The 23,063-nt window shown below is 38.7% G+C and overlaps 1 protein-coding gene across 6 annotated transcripts in view; it reads left to right on the top strand.

Annotated features, from left to right (window-relative positions):
• The window catches only part of CCDC120 (coiled-coil domain containing 120), a 1,397,471-nt gene that overhangs the window by 369,787 nt on the left and 1,004,621 nt on the right, over nucleotides 1-23,063 (top strand). For all 6 annotated transcript variants that reach the window (XM_044080396.1, XM_044080398.1, XM_044080397.1 and 3 more), the window contains one exon: nucleotides 16,595-16,665. The gene's annotated coding sequence lies outside the window, so the exon portion shown is untranslated. The remainder of the gene's footprint in view (nucleotides 1-16,594; nucleotides 16,666-23,063) is intronic.

Genomic DNA, 23,063 nt, shown 5'->3' with positions numbered 1-23,063 from the left:
CGTATACTTAAGTAGGGGGGTGTGGGGTGAAGCCCCCCACTTTACGTAATGTTTTAAACTTTTTTTTTTTTTTTTGTGGAAAAGCGATTTTTTTTTCCCCTTGGAAAAAATCACTGTTCTAAGCATTTGAGATTGTAAACTTTCGCTTACATAGGTTCGATAAATCATGGTTCACTTTTTTAAGTGTTCGATGATTTAACATAGACCCACAACATCAGGAGGGAAAAAAAATCTTGAATAAAAAACAACAGGATTAGCCAAACACTTTCCTAGCTGATCCGCACTGACCCTTTCTGGGTTTTGTGCCTTTATCTTCCCTGCTTTGATACTTTCACGTCATTACACTGTTTCTAAGTTACTGGAGTGTAGGACTGAATATAGTCTCTGGAATTTCAGTGTGTATGAATTTCAAAGGCAATATATATGAATATATATTACGCATCACACACGCACACACACACACATACATATATATATATATATATATATATATATATATATATATATATATTATATATGTATGTGTATATACAATTAAACTGGCTAGAATTCCTTAGCCAGCTTCAATTTCACCAGCTTACAATAGCTCATAAGACCCTGTATCAACCTAGCAACACTCCTATACTCTCTAGCCTCATCACACCTTATAACAATCTCAAAAATCTACGTTCCTCAAACAAACTGCTGATTAATACTACTAAATCCAACAACTCAGCAGGTGACTCCTTATTCTCCAACTCTGTAGGAAAACTATGGAATCAACTTCCTTCCGATATCACAGCTCAGACCTCTTTTTTTTCTTTTTAAAAACCAACTAAAACCATATCTCAATAATCACTGGCTATGCTCCTGTACTAACCCTGACTAATCCCCCCCACTCACTCTTCTCACCCTTCCTTCATTTACTACCTATTACAAATTAACAATATATCCTATAGTACACAAATTTTATGTATATAAGTAAAAGTTATCTCTGTACCTTAAAGAACTGGATTTCAACTCTTGTATTATCTTATAATTTTTTGATTTTTTTTTTTTTTTTGACAACACTGTATAACTTCTATTCTTTTACCATCTATTTACTCTGTACAAATACGTGGAGTTTTTCTCCCCGGGCCTCTACTGGAAATGGACATGCATCCAGTTAGACTAGCTCAGTCAACAAATGTAAAATGTAAATGTAGTATACTTAACCTACTTAGTATACTACCCTTCTAAGAACTGTTTCTAGTAAGAGTAGGTTATAATTAAAAAAAAAAAAAAAAAAAAAAAAAAACTTTTAATTTCTTCTATTTTTTATATTCTTTTAAGAATTTCTTTAGCTTAACATGTTATGCTAAATTTATTGCTGTATATAACTGCTTTTATTGTATTATTATTGCTATATAAAACTGTCTTAATGTTACTCTCTATTAAATTGTATGTTTTTTCCTTGGAGCTTTTCTCCCCGGGCCTCTACTGAAAATGGACATATATCCAGTTAGACTAGCCCGGTCAACAAATGTAAAATAAAATAAAATAAAAAAATATATATATATATATATATATATATATATATATATATATATATATATATATATATATATATATGATAGAGAGAGACGCACCACACACACACACACGTATGTATATATAGATATATATATATATATATATATATATATATATATATATATATATATTTATGTATATGAGAGAGAGAGACAGAGACAGGCTTGTATTGCAAATTTTAATCTAAAGTAATTTACTCACATGCATTTCTTTTATCTCTGTTTATACTTTTATGTTTTCTTGCTGCTGTATCTGATGGAGGCATCTGGTGTTGTGAAAACATTCTTTTACTTGCAGACCAGATTCTTTCTAATCTAGTGTTGCTTGTTTAAAACTGTGTCATGCCCAAGCAGTCAGGCTGTCATAAGATCATAGGAGGTTACTAGACTAATGGCACTGGGGCCCTTCCAAGGCTCACCAAGAGTTTATCCCCAAAAAGAAACCTCAGTCAGCACCTGTCTCCTCTGTCAATGTGGGGCACAAGTGGAACCCATGGGACAAATTTGTGGTTTCCCATCCACTCATCAAGGCTGTGCTTGAAGAGGGTCAGCGAGGTGCTCTGTTTGACGTGTATGGGAAGTCTATTCCAGAGACTGGGCAGCCTCTGGGACACAAACCTGTCTCCATCAGGTTTTGTTGATGTCTCATATTAGCATCAGGCCTTTTGAGAGGTAGAGAGGGAGGAGTTAGACTTACGGATATGGAGCATCTCTTGTAGGGCAGGGTCCAAGATTGCCTTGTAGACAAGACACAGGTCACCCATGAGCAATCTGTATGATACCGAGCAGAGTGATAGTGATTTGAACCTGTCTGCATAGGACAAGTGTTGGAGGCCATGGATTCTCTCTGTAAGGTAATTCAGTGGCCTTTCCAGTTGGTGTTTGGAGAGGTACATCCCAAACAGGGCGTTATACCTCAATTATTGGTCTAATGAGAGAAGAGTATAGAGAGGTAATAACCTCCTTTTTTCTGGATGCAATCCCTTTACTTATGAGATGAACCAAATAAAAGGCTTTTCTGACCACTGTGCTACATGATTGTTGAATGTGAGGTTATCAACCTGAGTGCCCAGGTCTCTCACCACAGGTTGTGTGCTTAGGGGGTTGCTGTTGATGTGGTTATCTATAGGGGTCGTGTTTTTGCCGAATGCTATGATGATAAAGTTTTTTGCATTTAGCTTGAGGCTATGACTTTGTCACCAGTCATTAGTTGCTGTGAGACCCTCTTGCAGTTTAACATCATTTGGGGAGTCAATGACAGCACCCAACTTACAGTCTGCAAACTTAGTCAGCCACAGGCCCTTTGTTTTTGCCTGGACATCTGAGAGATAGATGCCAAACAGTAGGGGGTCCCACAATAGATCCCTGGGGAACTCCATTGGTGACAGGTCTGCTATTGGAGGTGGAGGTGCCTATTTTGACTTTGAGGGTCCTGTCAGTGAGCCAGTCGGCCACCCACCTGGAAAGAGAGGGATTTATGCCAAGTTGTGTTAGCTTTTCGATGATGCCCGAGTGAGGGATTGTGTCAAAGCCTGCCTGGAACACATACTCTGAGAGCTCAATCATGTCTCTCTTCATATAGTCCAAGGAGGTGCATCTCAAGTCATTCACACCAACATGTACAATGACAGAGTCGTACTTGTACTTGTTGTGCAGAGACTTAAGTGCTTGCATGATGTGGCAGATTCTGGCACCAGACAGACAACTGATTGTGACCTTTTCCTTGTCAAGCCTGTCTCACAATTGAGTCACCAATGACTAGTGTCATTTTTGTTTGTAAATCTAAAGCTGATTCAAAACTGCTGGCACGAGTCTGTGATCCGTTTTTTTTTTTTTTTTGGTAATCAAGTAGATTAGATTACTATGCATGTGGACATGTCTTCAGAGGTGCCTACAGAGCACTGCATAAAGTGAGTGACATCAGGATCATGCATTATATTGGGTAACGTTTGTGGAGATTAAGTCCACCTTTCCATGAAGTTCCTTGAGGAAAAAAAAATTCAAAAAATACAAATATATTCATGGAGTAAATATGTCTGTTTTAAACATACCTTACTTGTCTAATAAGGAAATTAATGTACAGTAGTTGTATCTTGTCATAATTTGGTATCATGTCAGAGTCTGATTATATTATTTATGCGTACATAGGTGTGTGCATTTTGACTGAAAGGAACAAAGACAACATGGACATTTTGTGTGTGTGTGTGTGTGTGCGTGTATATGTGTGTGTTGACCGAAAGGAATGAAGAAACCAAGAAAAAAAGAGAGATTTTGAAACCGTTCTGTGTGATTTTACAATATGCTGTAAACTTTTGGCCCCATTTAGTAGGTTGATTTTAGTAAACTTTCTTCACTGAGGCTGTAGACCCACATGTTTGAGTTTGCCCAAGTATTGCAGATGTTTAATTCCCTTCATCCAGACATACTTCTCAACTTAATGCATTTTGATGCCTTATCACTCCTTTCCATGAACTGCTATTTCCTGGCGTTTCATTTTCTTTATATTTGTTTGCCAGGATAAAGTACTGATGTAGCATGACGTACAAGCCGAGGTTGTGTTGTAATGAACATTACAAGAGAGTTCATTTAATACAGTACAAACAGAAAATACAATGCAAATGCAAGATATTCTGTGATACAGTTGTGGTTATAGTACATTATATACATAAATTCTCTTTGTAGCAATGTATTTGTTCAAAAATCTGGGGTGTAAGCAGAGGTGAAGCAAGTTACATAGTTCACTAATAGAAAGAGAACACCAAGTAAGACAATATCAGGAAGGTATAGGGGAGTTTAGTGTTATGGGGGGGTATATCTGAAAGGGGTTAGTAGGGGTTAGAAATCGTACTTATTTATAAGGTGTTTGTTGTATCGTGCGTTAGTTAAGGTCATGGAAGAATCTATGTAAAGGGTAATGAGCTGATGCAGTAGGAGATTTGATTAGTTATATGATGTGGACTGTCTTATTACCGTTAACATTTAAAGTTTTCCTGCAGAAATTGTTTGGGTTAACTTCAGAAGTTAAGAGTTTTCTGACATTTCACATATATGAATTTAGACTTCATCTGCACCTGTTTCAGCTGTCAGCCATCTTACTGTCTGCATGCCTGCTTTGCAGCTTGGTACCTCCCACTTATCCCTATACCTTTAATAATAAACTTCCTTCTCATCTGCTAGTGTAGATGGGGCCAGTATACCGCCCCTTGTACCCAGGCCACCGCATACACTTTCCTGTTGTTAGTTCTATGTTACAGTCATTCAATTAACCTCCACTCCATTCCTTTGTAACCCTGCAGAACTGCATGTGGTACTCACCAAATGTGGCTTTAACATTGTCGTTTATAATGAGAGTCATATTAGCACCTGTGCAATCCGCTCCTTGAAACCCTTAGCTGCGTACTTCAATGTCTTGTCTTCACTGACCACCCTTTTTACATTGCAGTGAGTTGCAGAATTCACCTTTTAGGTCCTTTATGATGTCCATGGTGTGTTTCACTCTTGCATTCTTGCAATAATCTGAAAATGTAAGAATCCTGCTGCAGGTGGCCCAGTATCTAACCTTACTTCCAGAGCTTGGCATCCCTCCTCTAGGCCAGCTTCATAATGACCCTAGATGTTGGTATGTCTGTGGCAGATGAGGGATGTCCATTGCTCCTATCCTTTAGTTCCTTCATGCTTTATTTCATAAGTGTATTGATTTTTATTTCTTAGTGTATCATCCGTCTTTTGGGTTGCCCAGGCTGCAGGAATAAACGACCCCATTGGTGAAATTTTTTTCTGCAAGCTTATCATAGAAGTTTTGCATGTCAGAAGTATTATATATCAGTGGTTACTAAGAAAAATAGTAGCATTACCTGTGCAAAACAAATTCCACATAAGGATTTTAATATTCAATGCTTATTTTGTCTAAGCATGTGCCATGACATTACCTCTTGTCCCCACTGTGACTTCTTCAATAAGAAGATCATTAAGACAAGAGCCAAGTTTCTCCAGGACCAACTGAAAAGGGTAAAAGATACATGCCCTGCCTAGGATCATCATGGTATTGGCTAAATCTTAAGTAGACACCCCATCAAAAAAGCACAAGGCAACCAAGAAGCACCCCCTGAAAGAAGGAATACTGAGAAACTGACAACCATCATTCAGAGACTGGAGTGACATCAGGCTTGAGGGCATCTCATTCACTGGGTACTATTGCAGCCTCATACTCTGATGTCTACTTTGATTGAGTCATCTGACATTGCTTCTCTGGAGGTTATCACTCACACAAGATGATGACACAGCCACTCAAGCTGAAACCATTCTATCAGTAGATGGTCCAGATACTTCCCTTAGAACATCTAATTCCCAAACCTATTTAGCAGTTATTGAGGGTCAGTGCTGTATTCCCATGGTACTTGTCTGTGAAGATGTTTGAGAACCAAGGCAGTGATTTAGGCTGCCTTTCTACATCCTGAGCCCTCCAGGTTAGGCAACACTCGGACAATTAAGGACAAATCATCTAAACTCTGGACATCTGCTGTCTTTTCACAGCTTGAGTGGCTCAAGTCTTTCACCCATCCCCACTTAAGGGTGGCCTCTCATGATCTGATGAAACTGCTGCAGGATTTTGTCTTATTCCCATAAACCCTGCAACCTTCACCAGTGTCAAGGGTGCCTATTCAAAAAGGAAAAAAATGGAGCATTCCTTCTTTAAGGTCTCTGATTCCTCTGATTCTTGTGATGATCTGGCAAACTTCTCCAAAATATTTTTCTCCCTTATCTATTACTTGTACACTGAGGATACCTCGTCTCCAGATCCCCAACAGTGGTTGTCTCATTTAGAAATACCTCAATAGTATGATATAAGTATTTTCCCATTTAGGTTTACTCTTTTTTTTTTTTTTTTTTTTTTTTTTTTGTCATCTTTCCCCATCTGCCTACTTATCATAAATCCCTTCCCAACCATTTGTCCAATCCCCTCCCCCTGTGACTAGGGGTATTATCATTTAAGCAGCCTTTAGGCATAGATATATGTTTTTATGCAATAGCTTCTAACCTGCACTGCCTATGTCCAGTCTGTCCCAGAGTTTGCGTATACAATGGATACTCTCAGTGAGGGTTTTGCCACATGCTTTTCTGAGTGATGTAGCTCCACGTGGCTAATGTCCCCCCACCACCACCACCACCAAGCTAGCTCTCCTGTATGCTTTTCTTGTCTTCACTGTTGTTAGAGATGGCATATGGGTTTATTCTTAAACTTGTGATGTTTAGAATGGGTGGACACTGACTTGTCCATGCAGCTGTGAGGTGCTGGCAGAAGTAAAGGAAGCCGCATTTTCAACCAGATCCATGGGTAGGGGTTCTTTGAGAATTTTCCCAGGTCATCTAAGAACACAAAATCCAAAAGGTTCCAAAACCAAAACAAATCCAAGGCAGAAGTTCATGAGCAGCAACTATTTTATTTGGCAAATCAATTAAAACCAAACAAATAAATTACATCTATATTAAGCAGTTTTGTCCCTTATCAGAACTTCATCTGAGAAGTAGGGCACTGGATGTGTAACATATGCCAGCAAAGCTAGCTGGAGTTTTGTAAAGAATTGTATGTCATTTGTGCATCAAACTGATTTTTACAGGTGCTGTTGAAAATGTATTTGTAAAGCTGCTTCTGTTAAAAATGCACCAACAATGGGTCCTGCTTGACAGAAAAGAAATACACCTGTATGTCGGACTATATTGTAACTGTTGACATTATTTTTATTTATTTCACATTTGTTTACTGGGAAGGCCCAGCTAGGACAGAGCATATTTTCAGGGGAGGACCAGGGAGAAAAACTCCAGATGCATGTCTTTGTAATGTGGGAGAAAACCGGAGCACCTGGAGGAAACCCATATGAATGCAGGGGAGGACATGCAGACTCTGCACAAAAGGAATGTCAGCCGAGAATTGAACCAAAGAACCTCTTGCTGTAAGGTGACAGCACTAATCACTGCAGCACTGTGCCAACATGAATATATTGTAACAGAAGATACTGGAAGAGAAGAGGTTAATCTCAGTCCAGCTAACTTTGAAAAATAGTCTGAAATTAAATAACCTGGTTTAGGTCATAAATATTGTATCTTACAGTTCTGATTACAGCCAGAGACAAAATGTCTGAAAACCAGGACTAAGAATTCTACTATATTGTCTTTAGGGGTAAACTAATTGCTACCCTGGAAGGGTGGACATTTTTGAAATGGTTTTAGGGCTTCCAGATGCTGTAACAAATTGTTGCAAAGTTCTTTGTGTGTGTGTGTGTGTCATGTCACATATGTGCTAGATTCTGATTCAGTTTCTAGTAAATTGAGTAATGTGGGAACCAGAGTCAGATATATAGGGTGGAGCAGTGGTGCAGTGGTTAACGTTGTTGCCTCACAGCAAGGGGTTCTCCAGTTCAGTTCTCTGCTGGAGTGCCTGTTGTGCAGGACCTGCATGTCCTCCCTGTATTTATGTATGCTTCCTTCCAGTACTCCAGTTTCCTCCCACATTCCAAATACATGCCTCTGAAGCATTTCTCCCTGGGCCTCCTTTAAAAATAGGCTTTGTTCCTAGTTGGACTTTCCCAGTCAACAAATGTTAAATAAATAAAAAATAAGTAAAATGACCAGATGTATGCAATGTCATTCTGTAATCCAGCACTGAAATGATGGTTTAATACTAGATGAGACAGAAGTCTCAGGGCAGTCTGTTTGTGAAACCTGGCAAAGAAGGACTCCTCACCCACTTCATCTTACCTTGTTCTAGTGAGTGAACTAGGGGACAGTAATTCTTTAGCTCAATCAGGAAAATATAATGAGATTAGTTAAGTATTGTTTTTCTGTATCTGTGTAAACCTTTCCATCTGTGTTATTTTTAATATTTCTTGTGATTGAAACTCTGGTGTTTATTGTAAATAGATATTTAGTATTTTCATGTTATTTTATTATTTATTATTAAATAGATTTAAACTATTCATTGTGGCTGGTCTTTTAAAGAATATTTTAACCTTTGAGAGTACTTATATTTATTTGGTGACACCGTGGCTGCTCCTGAAAGCCTTGCTGCATTGGTCAAACACTACCATTTATATTAGTATTCCTTTTACTTAGTATAATTGGGTACCCTTGTAAGAACCTTAGAGTAGCTGGCTTTGAGTGTTCTGGTAGCAGTATCTGCCTTATAGTCTGGGCATAGGGGACATAACTGGTAAATCTGTGCCAGCTGTTCCCAGGTGTGTGTGTGTGTGTGTGTGTGTGTGTGTGTGTGTGTGTGTGTGTGTGTGTGGTGTAAATTAAATCTCAGAAGTGTGTGTCAGCTACTTGGAGCAGGGTAATAGAGCACTGGTTTCACTGAGAGAGTGGTGGAGGACTTGGCTTGGAAAACTCAGCTGAGGACTCAACTCTAGAGCTATAGTCAATGTGGAGTCTTATTTAGAGCGTGGTGAGAGAGACGAAAACCCAGCCCCAGGATGGGAGTTTGTTCCCTGTGTGCTCTTAAGGGAAATTGTGCTTGGTGCAGAGAGCTGCATCTGGAAAATACTGTGTGTATCTATCTGTGTTCCAAGTGAACATCCCTGGCCCAGAGGAGGGGTGTCACAGAGGGACTTTAGTATGCCATATTGTTTTAGGGAGATGTGGATGATGAGGGACTGTAGTGTGTCAGAATGTTTGGGGAGATGTGGATGATGAGGGACTTTAGTATGTCAGAGGGACTTTCTGACATTTTTAATACTCATTAAATATTAATTATTTTTAATATCCCTTTTACTTCTTGTTATCTTCCAGACATCTTTGTACACTATTCTACCCCCCCCCCCCAGTATTTTTTTCCTTGATTAATGCTGTTGGTGGTCACATTCTTGCTCAGTCATTTGTTCTTTTACGAGTTGCATCTAACTTCTGGAGTTACCTTGAAAATAGCCTTATCTCCCATTTTACTTAACCATTTGCAATAATGTACTAGTCTGTTTTCATTTCCTTGTCCCTGTACATCACTACTGTTATGCTAACAGTATACCTGTATTTGCTATTTCAGATTGTCATCATCTTCTCATAACACATTTCCTGCTGATTAAATGCTATGATTATATCAAATGTCCTAGTGTACATTATGTAAATAGCATTAGTAATACTAGCACTATGTAATAGTTCTTTATTTTTAACTTGCTACTATTTTATCCATTGCTTTTACTGTATTTTTCTCATTACATTATTTGGAACTCTTCTATTCTTTATTTAATATTACTTTTACTTTTAACTGGAATGCATTTCATTTGATTGTATTTCTTAGCTTATGGTCTGGGTTATACCTATACAGTATGTCATTTGTTATAGCAGCATACATAGAATGTACTACTGTAATAACTTTGCAGTTTATTTCTCTGTTGTGTGTGTTTGCCTGAAAATGGTCTTTGGACCAGTGCACTTACCTGGTTAGCAAATGTATATAATAAGTAAATAAAAATGGATCAATATAGGAACATGCTGAGAACAGTCAAACAAAGAGTTGGGTAGTTTCTGACACTGCAATAAGAAGACATCCACAATCCAGTGTCGGGACGTTCTCCAGAAAGGGATGGTCTTTGATCTGATGCTATTAAGTAGTAAGGGGGGTCTATATCACATAATCAAAATAAATATTATTAGAATACATATTCATCAAACACTAATCAATGAAAGTCATTTCAGCAAACCCCAAGGTTACGATCCACTCACGATCCACTCACCCACCAGCACTCTGGAACAGACCCCCGCACTAAATCAAACCCACCCAACTGGGGGGGCTTCACCCCCACACCTCCAATGTGGGGGAGGCTGTGCCTCCACCTCCCCAACTATATATACCAACTCTGAGACTGCACTTCCGTGGGGAAAAGATGTGGTGATGGCCAAATACTTCCTAACCTAGGAAAAAGTCTGGGGTTCACTGAAATGAATTTCGCTGATTAGTGTTCGATGAATACGTTTTCGACAAATACGTTTTCAGTTAAGTAATATAGACCCAGTAGGGGGATCTTGGACCTGGGAATTGGTAGCCATGTGGGAATGAGTGATTACCAAATTTGTGGTTCACTGTCAGCATAGATATGAACTCAGTCTAATCAAAACTGCAAGACCTGGACTTCATGATAGTTGCCAAAATGGAGCAGTCTCTCTCAGAAAAGCTGTAGTAGACATAAAAACATGATAGAGTAACAATGAATATGCATCAGAACTGCCATAGCAGAGTTGGTACATCTACAGGGCTACTTAATGTGTAAATCTAAAAGAAGGAAAATAGGTTGTTCACCTAAATGTAAAAGAAGGAAAACAATGGTTGTTCACCATCAAAAGTGAAGTGAAAACATACAGCATTGAGGAAGAAGAGGGAAAAACAACAGGGAAAGTTCTAGCAATGTACTTAATCAAGAGATGAAATTAGGCAAGGAAGTTAGAAAAGCAAAAGATAAATTGTATCAAGAATGGAGTTAAAACATTTTAATAGCGAATACAGGAAGAAAGAAAAGAGTAATGAAGCTAAAAATATGATGATGCAGGACTGCTAAAAGAATACATATTTTTAGAGTTCATACAGGAAAGGAAGAGCATGTCCTAAAAGCAGATAGAGTACTGGAGAGTTGATCACTAGTCTTTTATCAGAGGTATCCTGAAAACACTTTGAAAAACTATTGATGCCTGTGGCATCTGGACCTGATGATAGTTCTAGAATTTTTAGAGAAGAGACAGGATAACTGGTGGTACCACTAACATTTTTAATCATAGATTGAAGGACGACTGATATGGTTTCCTTTCAGAAGTCATGTTGACCAATGCAGAGACCAAAACTGCTATGAAACAAGTTTATTGAATTATCACATTTTAAGTATGACATTGGTAGAAGTATTCATTAGTAAAAAAAAAAAAAAAAAAAAAAAAAAAAAAATAATAAATGTGCATACTTACTTATGAGTCATACAAATGCCCTCCCATTATCCCTTAGGAAATTGTGTTTCCCAGTCCCTTCTGACCTCCTCTGATTGATTTTTTTTGTAGTATCATGCAATACTTTATATGCCTTACTAATCATCCCTTTTTAACAGCAGAAAACAGAACCTGTATATCTTTCAGTTTGACTTCATCTATAGATGAAACTATGGGCTCCCTGCTGAAGGATATATGTAAAAACATATGGGGCATGGGATTCAGGAGTAATATGGAGTCTTAATAGGTTTAGGTTTATAGATTGTTACTAGGATAACTGCCCATGTGGGTCATTTTAAACCTAGCCAATTACCCCACCTGAGAATCAAATCCTACACTTTGTGTTTGTAAGTTAAACACCTTAACCATTATGCCAACCTCCCTCTAATAGAAAGCTTATGTAGATAATGTAATGTTTTGGGCCTCATTGTCTCATAGATTCTAGGCTTTATATAATGTTGCCACAGAAGTTTACAGTTTCTATAAATGAGCAAAAATTTGTTGAACATTTTAGTTTCTGCAAGGATAAACAAAAATATGGTTGTGGTATTATCTGGCAGTTTTTCATGCAATGGCTGCTCCCCTTATAAGCATGCCATACCTGTGGGATGTATTTCAAGTAAAGGGAAGGTTGTTTAGGCCTGTTGGCCACTGCTGTTGTAGTACAGTGTTAGCGATGCATTCTTTGGTTTGTCACTGTTCACCCCCAAAGTATTAGAGAGAACATCTGCAAGATACCATATACCATTGTGAATATTAGAACATATTGAGTACAACTACATACATAATAAACTTCTGAGAATTCCACTGACCAGCCATATTAGTTTGGAACATGTGAAAAGCCAGTGTACATTTATTTGTAATGCCTCATTTAGTGCCCTACACTACTACTTACAAAAAGTTGCTACAGCCGAAAGAAACAAGTTTGAAGCACAATGCCTTGTTTCTAGATTTATTTTATTTTATTTTACATTTGTTGACCGGGCTAGTCCAACTGGATACATGTCCATTTTCAGTGGAGGCCCGGGGAGAAAAGCTCCATATGACAAAACAACACACAGGAGATAAAAATACAAGGTAATACTTTCAAGGTCACATAAACAATAAAACAGGTTATTGTTTTAAACAATGAAAGAACATAAAAGTATTTGGAAAGATGATGATGTTAATTGCTTACATGGGGGAATGTGTGAAACTAATTTGTCTGTAACCACATTTTATACTTTTTGAATGCTGTATTAGCCAAAGTGTAGAAGATTGTGAAATTAAATGTATGAACTGAAGTATGTCTACCTTGATTTTATGCAAGGGGTTGTGGATGGATGAATTTAATACATACTGACATTTTAAGCACTGAAACCATTGTGTATGAAATATAACATGTGCTGGACCTGGCAGGTAGGACATTAAATCAAAAAGTCATGTTAACATGACCTTCTTTCACTTCAGCAGACTATCTTAGATTAGGCAGAGAAGGACTGAGGAAGCCCGTTTGGTTAAAGCAGTGGGTATAAATGAAGATGCAAAGGATTATGGTATATGGGAGTTTATTTAGATGTAAGGATTGTAATCAGTTGAGAACCATAAATGTCCCTAATGGAGTTGTCCCATTCCATTGTCCTTGTAACACTGCAGAATGCTTGGAAGAAAATATTTGCTTTTCTGTTAAAGAGTTTGGTAGGAACAGGGCTTGTACAAAAATAGGTGAAAAAAGGATGAGAAGAGACTTAAGACTGGAAGATTGTTCTAAAAGATAATGATTAAATTCACTGCAAGAAGAAAATGCAGAATCATTTTTCTAACAAATCGGAAACAAAAGAAGTGTCCATACATTTGTTGTTGTGATGTGAGGGCACTAGTAGCAGCAACAAAAAAAGGGAAGGTGACGGAAAGCAGGATTGGATTACTTTAAGGTGCACATAGTAACTAGCTCGATCTTTGAAACAAAAATACTGGGCCAACATTTTTTGTTTGTGTAAGTCTCACAATCTGTATGAGTACAATAGGAATTTGAATGAAGTTCTGATTATTTGCAACAATAGCTCTGGGGATATGGCATGTAACTACTACTAAAATTGCAGACACTGAAGCTGGGTAATGATGAGCTCTGGGTCATGAGGAAGGGAAACCTGCTGTGCCTGCCAATGAGAAAGGTTGTCCTGAAAAGGAAGTAACACAGAGGAGATGGGGAAGTGGGAAATCAAAATAGTACATGAAACAGTTTATCTGATTACCAGAAAAAAAACTAAGGAGTGGTATGAGCATAGAACTACATATTGAGTTAAACAGTGAAGATAAGGTGAGAGAGACTCAATCACACGGACAGGCACCCATACCCAAAACAGGGTAAGAGCTCAGAGGAGGCCATTAAGGTGAGACTAATAAGAGAGCTGCACTGTCAGTTAAAGAAAATGTCAGAAACAGAGAGAGTTGTTCAATAATATTTTGGAAGTTATATGGCTTAGAGCACTGCGGTGGTGGTGCTGTGGTAGCGTTGTTGCCTCACAGTTAGATGTTGCCCATTTGATTCTCAGTCAGAGCGTCTTCTGTGTGGTGACATGTGTGAACGGGCATTCCTTCGTTGAAGGTTGTGCGTTAGGCTTGGCAAGCCACCACGTAAAACTCTCCTGCCAATCATTAGCAGACCGGAGTTCCGCTGTGGCGACCCCTAACCGGGAAAAGCCGAAAGACACAAACAAATATGGCTTACCAAGAGAAGCAGATTGTCCCAAAGCCTTCAGACTGCCTCACGGAACAAGGAGTGCCCAAATGATTAAGGAAAGGGAGAACATGGCCAAGGATAAGTTTACTGATCAAAGTTTATGTGCTGATGTGTACTAGTTTTATCAGGTGATTCAAGAATTGTTTATACTTAATTTGCTATTTAGCAACATGGTAAATGGACAAGTCAGAAGACCTTGTCAGCCATGGCCCAAGGATACAGAATCGCAAAGTAAGCATTGTAAACAAATGTACAGATTTTATAAAATGTGAAAAAGATTGTTAAACATTGCTTCATGAAATTCTAGAGACCTCATCTATGAAACACCAGACAGTTCACAGGAGAGTGCAAATTTTTACCATGTATTATATAGGAAGTGTTACAAATGGAGACTGCAAGTGCTTAACCTATACATCCATGAGGAGTGAGAGGTTGAAATGAGGCAGGCTAAAATGTGTAACTACTACAAAGAAGTCTATAGAGTACTTATATTATAATAATAATCATGAAAAATAATAGCTAGATGCTGAGGATAACATATGAGAGACCAAGACAGATGCAAGGAAATGGTACTTCACAGAAAAGGTAGTGGGTGACAGAAACAGCTTTCCTGAAGATGCACTTTGGTCAGATGAACTACCCACATTCAATAATATGAAGAAGAGGCTTATGGTCACCTTTAGTAGGACAGCACAGGATGTAAGCTTCTAGATAAGAAAGACTAGCAGCAAGAAAGTAAACAAATGAATACAGTAGGTTATTCATGAGCTCCTCATGTGCTCTTAAAGTCTACACTTCTGTCGTACATTAACCTCCACTAGCATTAACCTCCACTAGGCCCATCTCTGGTTTCCCAATTAGTTTGAGTTTCCTGCTTGATGTACAATCAGAGTTGTACTGAAAATTGCAACAGGTTGCATTTTCTGCTTTGTACCACTTTGCTTTGTACTTCTTGGAGCCCCCTAGGTGTCTCTGAACACGCTGTAGTGGCTCCCAAGTGCTTTGTACCCTGTGAAATTGAGGTCCTTATGATATCATTTAATATTTTGTTTCACTGCCTATATGGAGTACAATGCACCTCCCTCTCATTTCTGCATATAGAGTGTCTCTTTTGTGCTGTTTTGTGCATTGTCATCTAAAAATACTGAACCAAATTATTTGTCTGTGATAGTTGTATTACTTGCTCCTAGTCAGTAAATCCCTATTCAGCTTTCCCCGTTAACTTTGTTAATCCTTCTCGTCATCTTCTTTTTCATTTCACACGTTAAAAAAGAACTCCCTTTTGAGTTTCTAATTTTGTTACTGCTTAAATTTGTTGACTACATACAATTAAAAAAATCAGTATACTGTTCCTTTGGTATTCACCATTCTGACAAAATATGAGAGGAAACTACCAGATGTGCCTGGAGCTATGAGAAATACCAACATATTTCTTAATAATCTGTGATGTCCTTCAATGAAGTATGATACAAGTGATGACATAGAAAAGGCAGAACTGGGTATGTCAGCCATTAGGCCCACCTGCTGTTTTGAACATCAGGATTTTTTTTTTCCTTTATGGGAAGTTTTGTAGACTGCTGTGTCACATTTAACACTTCAGATAATGATCAAGATTAGCTGATGGAAGAAAAAGGAAGCCAGCAAGTACATCTGGTTTCATAAACTGTAAGGCTGTAACAGCTTTTGCAAAGAGAGGTGTGTGTCAAATGTGAAAAATTCCAAGTGTCACAATGTAAGAAAAGAATGGTGGTGTATTTTGTGTGTTTGCTTGAAAAGCTAGGAAACAGTTTAAATGCACTTTACTAATCTTTTCAAGACCTGTTTTTTGGAAAGCAAAACTACTGTCAAAGCCGTTTGTTGCCCAGTGAGATCTGATCCTAATGCTTAAACCTGGGTGCCAGAATTTGTTTTTTTTTTTTTTGGAATTCTGTCAGACAGACCAGAACAAATAAAGCAGCACCTAGCTGTGAGGGAATATACCAAATGTAGAGAAGTGAAGGGGAGTAGGGAAGTCAGATGAATATGTTTTTCTTTCTTCCTGATTACTGACTACAAACACAAAAGGTATTCAAACTAAATGAACACATTCGTGTTGAGTGAAATTAGTTCAGCAGCAGAGAATATGATATTCAAGCTCAGAATGATGTAGTTGACAAAATGTAGAAAACATACATAAAAATTAACCTCACTCAAGCTACAGGTCTGTGGAAAGGTGTGGTATCTAGGAACCCTGCAAAGATGGTTCAGTCTGTTAAATTCTTCTTGGCTTGCCTTATGGACAGAGCAAGGCAGCTGAGGAAAGCAGGAAAGTTATAACACACTGCTGTCCTACCTGTAGTCATTTTTTCTTCCTTCCTTCTAGGGACTGTAACAGATGACGGAGAGACACTTCGGCTGAGGATTCAGAATATCCTGTATCTAACTACTCCAACAGTAAGTGTTTTATAGTTAAGAATACATATGTGTATGTATTTTTATCAGATAGATTTATCCAGTGTTGATTGCTTTTTTTTCTTTCTGAATGATAGTTACGGTAGAAGTCTGCGGTGCATAATAACATTATCCCCAAACCACAGTTCACTTGTTGCCTAGCTGGATACTTAAACCAGGCAACAGTTTTCATGAGAAAACACCTCTCACACAATACAAACAGCAGCATTTCAGACTAAAAAAGTGCATGAATAAAAAGCACTAGCATGTTCACTGCCACAACTAACCACCAGTGTGACCAATTATGTCGGCAAGTAATATATTCCAAACAAAATAATTTGTTGTCATAGAACCAACTCAAATGCAGATACATTGTGTAGTTGTTTATTGGAAAAGATTTGCAGTTCTGTATGTTAGTTTTCATAGCTGTACATGTGGCAGTGAACAATGAAACTTAATATAATTTTTTTTCCTGGGAGTTTTGATTGTGGAATGATCAGCTCTATATATAAAATATGCACATTAATTACTGTTTAATTTTTCAGCAATTAAATTACTAAGACTTAACTTAATCTTATTTTAGAACACATAGGCTAAAGGAGTCAGATGCTTTCAGTAAGGAAGGTCCTGTACAGTCCAGGTAGTTGAAGCATGGAGGAGAAGTTTGGGGTGAGAGGAATAGGGGAGGAAAAAAATTTTAGGGCACTAAATGATTAATTGTAGCCTGTAATGAATAAGAACATAATTTATATTTATTCTTCTGGCATATCTCTTTTGTTTGATTATATGCTTTAGAAATGAATTAATATGTAAAAGCCGGAAAATATTGTATGTTAACAGCAAAATTGATTAAAGTAGTAAGTATAGTACGTAAAAGAGATTACCTTTCAGATATGGATAACATGTCATTTTTGGGATTGGGGGGATATGGAATTTAAGTAAGACATTTGGACTTGGCAAGAATTTTCAGTAGTTTTACCATTGATTGTACAGTATCATAGGCTTAATTGATAAGGAAGAGTTTTTCAGCAGTACTGCAAAGTGTCACTTGACCAGATTTGTCATCAGATGTTGGTGCGGTAAGATGGGGACCAGCATGGGCTAAAAAATTACAGGCCCATTTCTCTCATACATGTTTAAACTTCTCAAAAGGTCCTGTCCTAATCTTCATGCATAGAATTCAGCCATTCTTTGTAAATGTGAAAAAAATACACAGAAGAACTGAAGGTGTTATAGTTAATACTGCATTATACATTCATGTTTTGAAATGCCATTTGCTGTGTGTAAAATGATTTTCTTCCCAGAGCACAGAGGGCTTCTAACCAGTAAAAATGAACAATGTACCACTTAATGTGTGACATTTAAAAAAGATGTGTCTATCCATGTACAAAACGTAGCTTACTGCCACGGACGTAGATAAGGCAGTAGTGGTGGCGTTCCTGGACTCTTGTTATTGCACCCTAAGTGCTATTGCAGTTAGCATACTTTACTGCTTCAGTTTCCAAAAGAGTAGGACCGAGTTCACCAGAGTTATCTTTCTTCTGAATTTATGGTACCACTAGTATGTCAATTCAGTTGTAAGATGCTTGCCTTACAGCACTGTGGTCTGGGGTTCAGTCCTGATCTCTGTATACTGTGCATGTAAAGTAGAAATGTTTCTTCACGTGCTTGTATTGGTTTTCTCAGGGTACATCTCTTCCTCCCAGAAATTTGCTGGTTAAGTGACTGGCTGCAGTAAATTGCCCATGTACATATGTATAGTGTTTACACTTGTTGTTGTAGCACTCGTTCATGCCTGAAATGCATAGGCCAAACCACTTACCTGGTTAAATAATAATAAAAAGTAAAAGCTTTTAGACGCTTCATTTAGTTAATAGCTCATAAAAAATAAAAGTTGCTGTATTACCACTGCATTTTGAATGTGCCAAGTGTAGTTATGATTTAACGTATATGATGATGCTAAACAGTTGTGTACAAGTTTTTGTTGTAATGCGAAATAGTTGAGAAACTTGTTTTCATTTGTTAACCAGTTAAGATCATTAGGTCCAAGTGCCCATTTTCATGAGTGACTCGGTAGTATCCCTCTGTTTAAATTATTTGCTTAGAGTTGTAGAATGTGCAGGTGGAAACCATTAGAATCAGACCCTGTATTACAGGATAAAGTCTGTTAGCAGCTCATAGATTTAACTATCTAAGCTAAACTGTTAGATGACTACTTACACACTTCTGTTTTTTACCACAGAATATCCGTGTATGTAAAGGATTCCTTGTAGTAATTTCAAGACTTGTAATTGGAAATCCTGGAATTAAAAAGGAAAAACAACAATGAAATTAAAGTACAACAGTGAATGTCTACAGCTGCTGTTCTTTTAAAGTTATTTTTTGCAGGGGCAAGCCTCCTTACTCACCTATACCATTAGGGTCCAGATTCCAAAAGAGTTGCTCTCAGTGTAAATATGCCCTAATTCCAAAAGACTTGCTGACAGTAAAGTAACTTACTTTGGTGTAAGGCCTATCTATAAACAGGCTTACACCGGGAGACAGATTCCACAAGAGCTTCTCTACATGTAAGTGGTCTCTGAGAGCAAGTCTTTTGAAATCTGGCCCCAAGTCTTAGTATTCTGGAACTCCAACTTAGAAATCTCAGAATTCAAAGCTATTAAGCATGTCCAGTAAGACTTTTAGATAAATAGCCTAGGTTATGCTAGGAATTTTATTATTTCCTTTTGCAGTGTTCTAGTTTTTTGGGGATCTTCCTCCATCATCACCACCACTACAAGAGTGATGTAACAAATTTGTCTAGTGTTGTCCCAGAAATGCCCCTCTAATGACATCTTAGTGGTGTGGGAATAAACAACCCCCACATATCTAATGTGTACACAGTGAATATATCCTGTCATCTCCAGGGCAATCAATATCTGTTTAGACATCCCTCGTAATGGGTGGTAGTAACAGATGGCTGTTTAGTGGTCTTGTCAGACTGTTAAAAGACAAAAAGATGTGTATTTATTTAAAAAAATGAAATCTGGCATTTTAAGCACCCCCTCCCCATCTAAAATCAACCCCTAAGGTTTAACCTGTAACCCTGCTGTTGTGTTCTTACCCTAAAAAGCTAGAAGCTCAGTGATAGACCTCCAAGGCTGTCACATTTACAGTGTCTGGCTTCTTTCGTATGCACTGCTTGCTGTCCATTTCTTCCTCAGCAGCCTGTATGTATCCATGTCCTCTATGGCTAACCATCTGCCTGCTGTCCGTGTCAGCAGATGGAAATGCCTACCAGGTGTAAGCTCACCAAGTCTCCAACTTTGTTTCTCTGGTAGTTCACAGTCTGTAATCCCCTCTGCCCTGCTTGAGACAGGAGAATTGGCTTTTAGAGGCACAGGTGCCCCCCAGTCATGCTTCCTAACTCCCAGGTAATAATTATTCAGACTGGAGACACCTGCACTGCAGAGGAGTTCTGCTTTGTGTCAGGATTTGAATCTAGCATTTCTAGTCCAGAAGGGGAAAGTTTGTTTTGCTTAAAAAACAAAAACAAAGAAAAAACAAACAAAAAAAACAAAAAAAAACAAAAGCAAGAACACAAATGTATTTGAAGAGAAGGACGAATCTGCCTTAGAAATGAGTAGGCCTAACTTCAGATCTCAAATTTGTGCCAGAGTTGTTTTGAAAACATTCTAGAAAGTGTCTTCTTTCACAGATAGCAGTGTAACTAAACCAGTACTCTGCCTGGATGACCTCACTAGTCATCCTTTGTTTTTCAAATATGTTTCGTCTTTGCTAATTAGAAGTTCCTGTTCACATACTCCTTACCAGGAGCCCTGGCTGAGACTTATTGCATCCTAAATCCTCAAAAATAGGTGCTGGCATTATTTACTTCTGTCTTGGCTCATATTTTTACTTCTTTCTGACAACTCGTTATATTATTTGTCTGAAATCTGAAAATGTGGTGTCATTCCTAGAGCCTACTAGACTCCTAAAAACTGACAGTTGCAGACCTGTTTCTCTCTTGCTTATAATTTTCAGCTAATTGAAAAGGGTGTTTTGAGGACAGTTGTTTGATGTGTACTTTGTCATACAGGCAACCATTTCTGAATTTTATCACTGCATGGGGCAGTGACTTCTACCAGTAGCCTTATAGATACTAATCTTAAAAAAACATGACTGCTGGTTAGATTCATAGGTTTTCAGTAAGTGTAGTCACTTAAGTATAATATAAAAAATCTAATTATTTCTGGTTAAAAGATCATTGCCACATACTCTGGATATAAACTTAGTTACTTATCCAGTTCTCTAGACTGGTTTTGAAGATAAGTAAGGGGTTGCAGTGTTTGATGTATAAGGGGGATCTATTCCACACAAGGGGGAGGGGGTGTTTCTATCGACTCAGTGAGGTCTTTAGGCTTGTGATATTTTTAGTAGGAACCTTAAAGCCGAGGGATGATGTCCAAAAGTTAAATAGTTCCCTCATCTCTAATGATTGTGCCCATTTTAAAGGTGTTAGTGCCATCAACATAAGCAGAGAAGGATGGTGGTCCTACCAAAAGTATCAATGCTACATTTTTGCAATATATGGAGAGAGACTACGACTGGTGCGCCAGATGTTGGTCTGATCCAGGCCTTGCTGGAGGATGTGTGTCAGACAAGGATTTTATTACTGCACCAGATTTCCAGCTGTCAGTTTAGTTAGTCACAGACTCTTGTTGTCTAATTTGACATAAGAAAAGTATGGCTTAGTAATTGGTGTTATTCCATGGCACAATTATTAAAGTCAATCTTTTGCTTATATTGTGGCTTCGTTCTCTTTGAGGGTAGGATACTCCTTGTCCTTCTTGTAGTCTAAAGCACTGCATTGCAAGTTATTCAAAACCCACATGACCATTGACCAAGTGATAGTCATACTAATGGTGAGAGAATTTCAGAGTGTACTTGTGCAGCATCCGAGAGGTAACTGACTGTTCTGTCTTTGCCAAGCCTTGAGTGGTGCATTGGTGTGCCACACTATCACCAATAACAAGTTCACCACCATGGTGAGTGGACTACTGTTGTGACCTGTATGACCTGGCCATACCACTGTGGTGACTATTGTCTTTGGGGGTAGAAAAAGTTATGTAGGGTCATAGGTATATACTAGGCTAACAATCACCAGTGCCTTTATAAGCCTAGCCATGCAATCCAGGCTAACACCCACCAGTGCCTTTATAAGCCTAGCCATGCAATCCAACCCAGTTGTGTCCCTATGTGTGATAGGTGTTTATTAGGAGGGGGTATGTTAGTTTGGGCATTACTGTCTGCCTCTGTCTATCAGAGACATGGGGGCCGGACCTGAGGTGAATTTACAATTTCCCATCCATTGGTCAAGGTTCTGTTTAAATAGGGTTAGGAGTGGACTCTTTCTGTTTCTAATGGATGGGGAGACTGTTTCAGAGCATGGAGATCCACTGAGACATATTTAGATTCATAGGTAGGTACTAGGCTATGTGTTGGCTTTCGCCTCCCCCCCTTAGATTAGTTCCATGTGCCTCTGTCCAGAAGAGCCACTGAAGTGATCCTGGGATAAACTTTCTGATGTTCATCGTGTTACACTGCTGCAGTCATTACACTTGGGTTATCCTGCCCTCAGGCGGTCCCTCAGTCGGCCTGAGTTCCAAAGTCTTGGTCGGCGTCAGTTGCTGTCGCCTCTTCCCTGACGTCAGTGCGACAGGGGTATATAAGATGCAGCCGACGTCATTTTCTTCAGTCTTTCTTGCTGTGCGGTGCCCGAAGCAAAAGCAGTTCGCAAGTGCCGGTCGGCCGACTCCTGAGATTTTCATTCCGAATCCAGAACCGAAGTCTTCTACAAAGCTAAGTACCCTGTTGGGGAAACTTTTTCTTGCCTCAGACCGATGTCAGTAAAAGTTAATAACTGTATTTCTTGTGGGAAGCAAATACCTCATAAGGATTTCCATTCTTATTGTATCCCTTGCCTAGGCCCAGACCACGGCATCACAGGTTGTCGGTTTTGTGCTAGGTTTAACAAGCGCACTATTAAACGTCGGTTTGATTTTGCCCGACATTATTTTGGCAGAAAATTCAATTATACCATGCCGTCGGAACTACCAACAACCGGAATACACAAAAAGCGCAAAGACAAGGACAGGCATCCGAGGCCCAAAACTGACGACGAAGCTTCTTCTAGGCCAGTCGCCGGTTCTCCGGTTTTCAGCGAGGCGCCTTCGCAGCCCCTGACGACCGTTACTTTAGACCTCTGGCCGCCTCCGACTCCCACATGGAGATGGCTGGACCTTCGGATGCACCAGATTTACAGCCTACCGAGAGCAACCCTTCAGAGGGATCCGGAGTAGCTGAGCAACCCGTAGCTTCAGAGGGTGTATTCAGACCTACTCAGTTAACCATTAAATCTT

This window comes from Protopterus annectens, chromosome 8.part0 (genome assembly GCF_019279795.1).
Source record: "Protopterus annectens isolate FY-2018-M chromosome 8.part0, PAN1.0, whole genome shotgun sequence".
Taxonomy (NCBI): domain Eukaryota; kingdom Metazoa; phylum Chordata; order Ceratodontiformes; family Protopteridae; genus Protopterus; species Protopterus annectens.
Note: the sequence above shows the minus strand (reverse complement) of the source record. Positions and strands in the feature narration are given on the sequence as shown.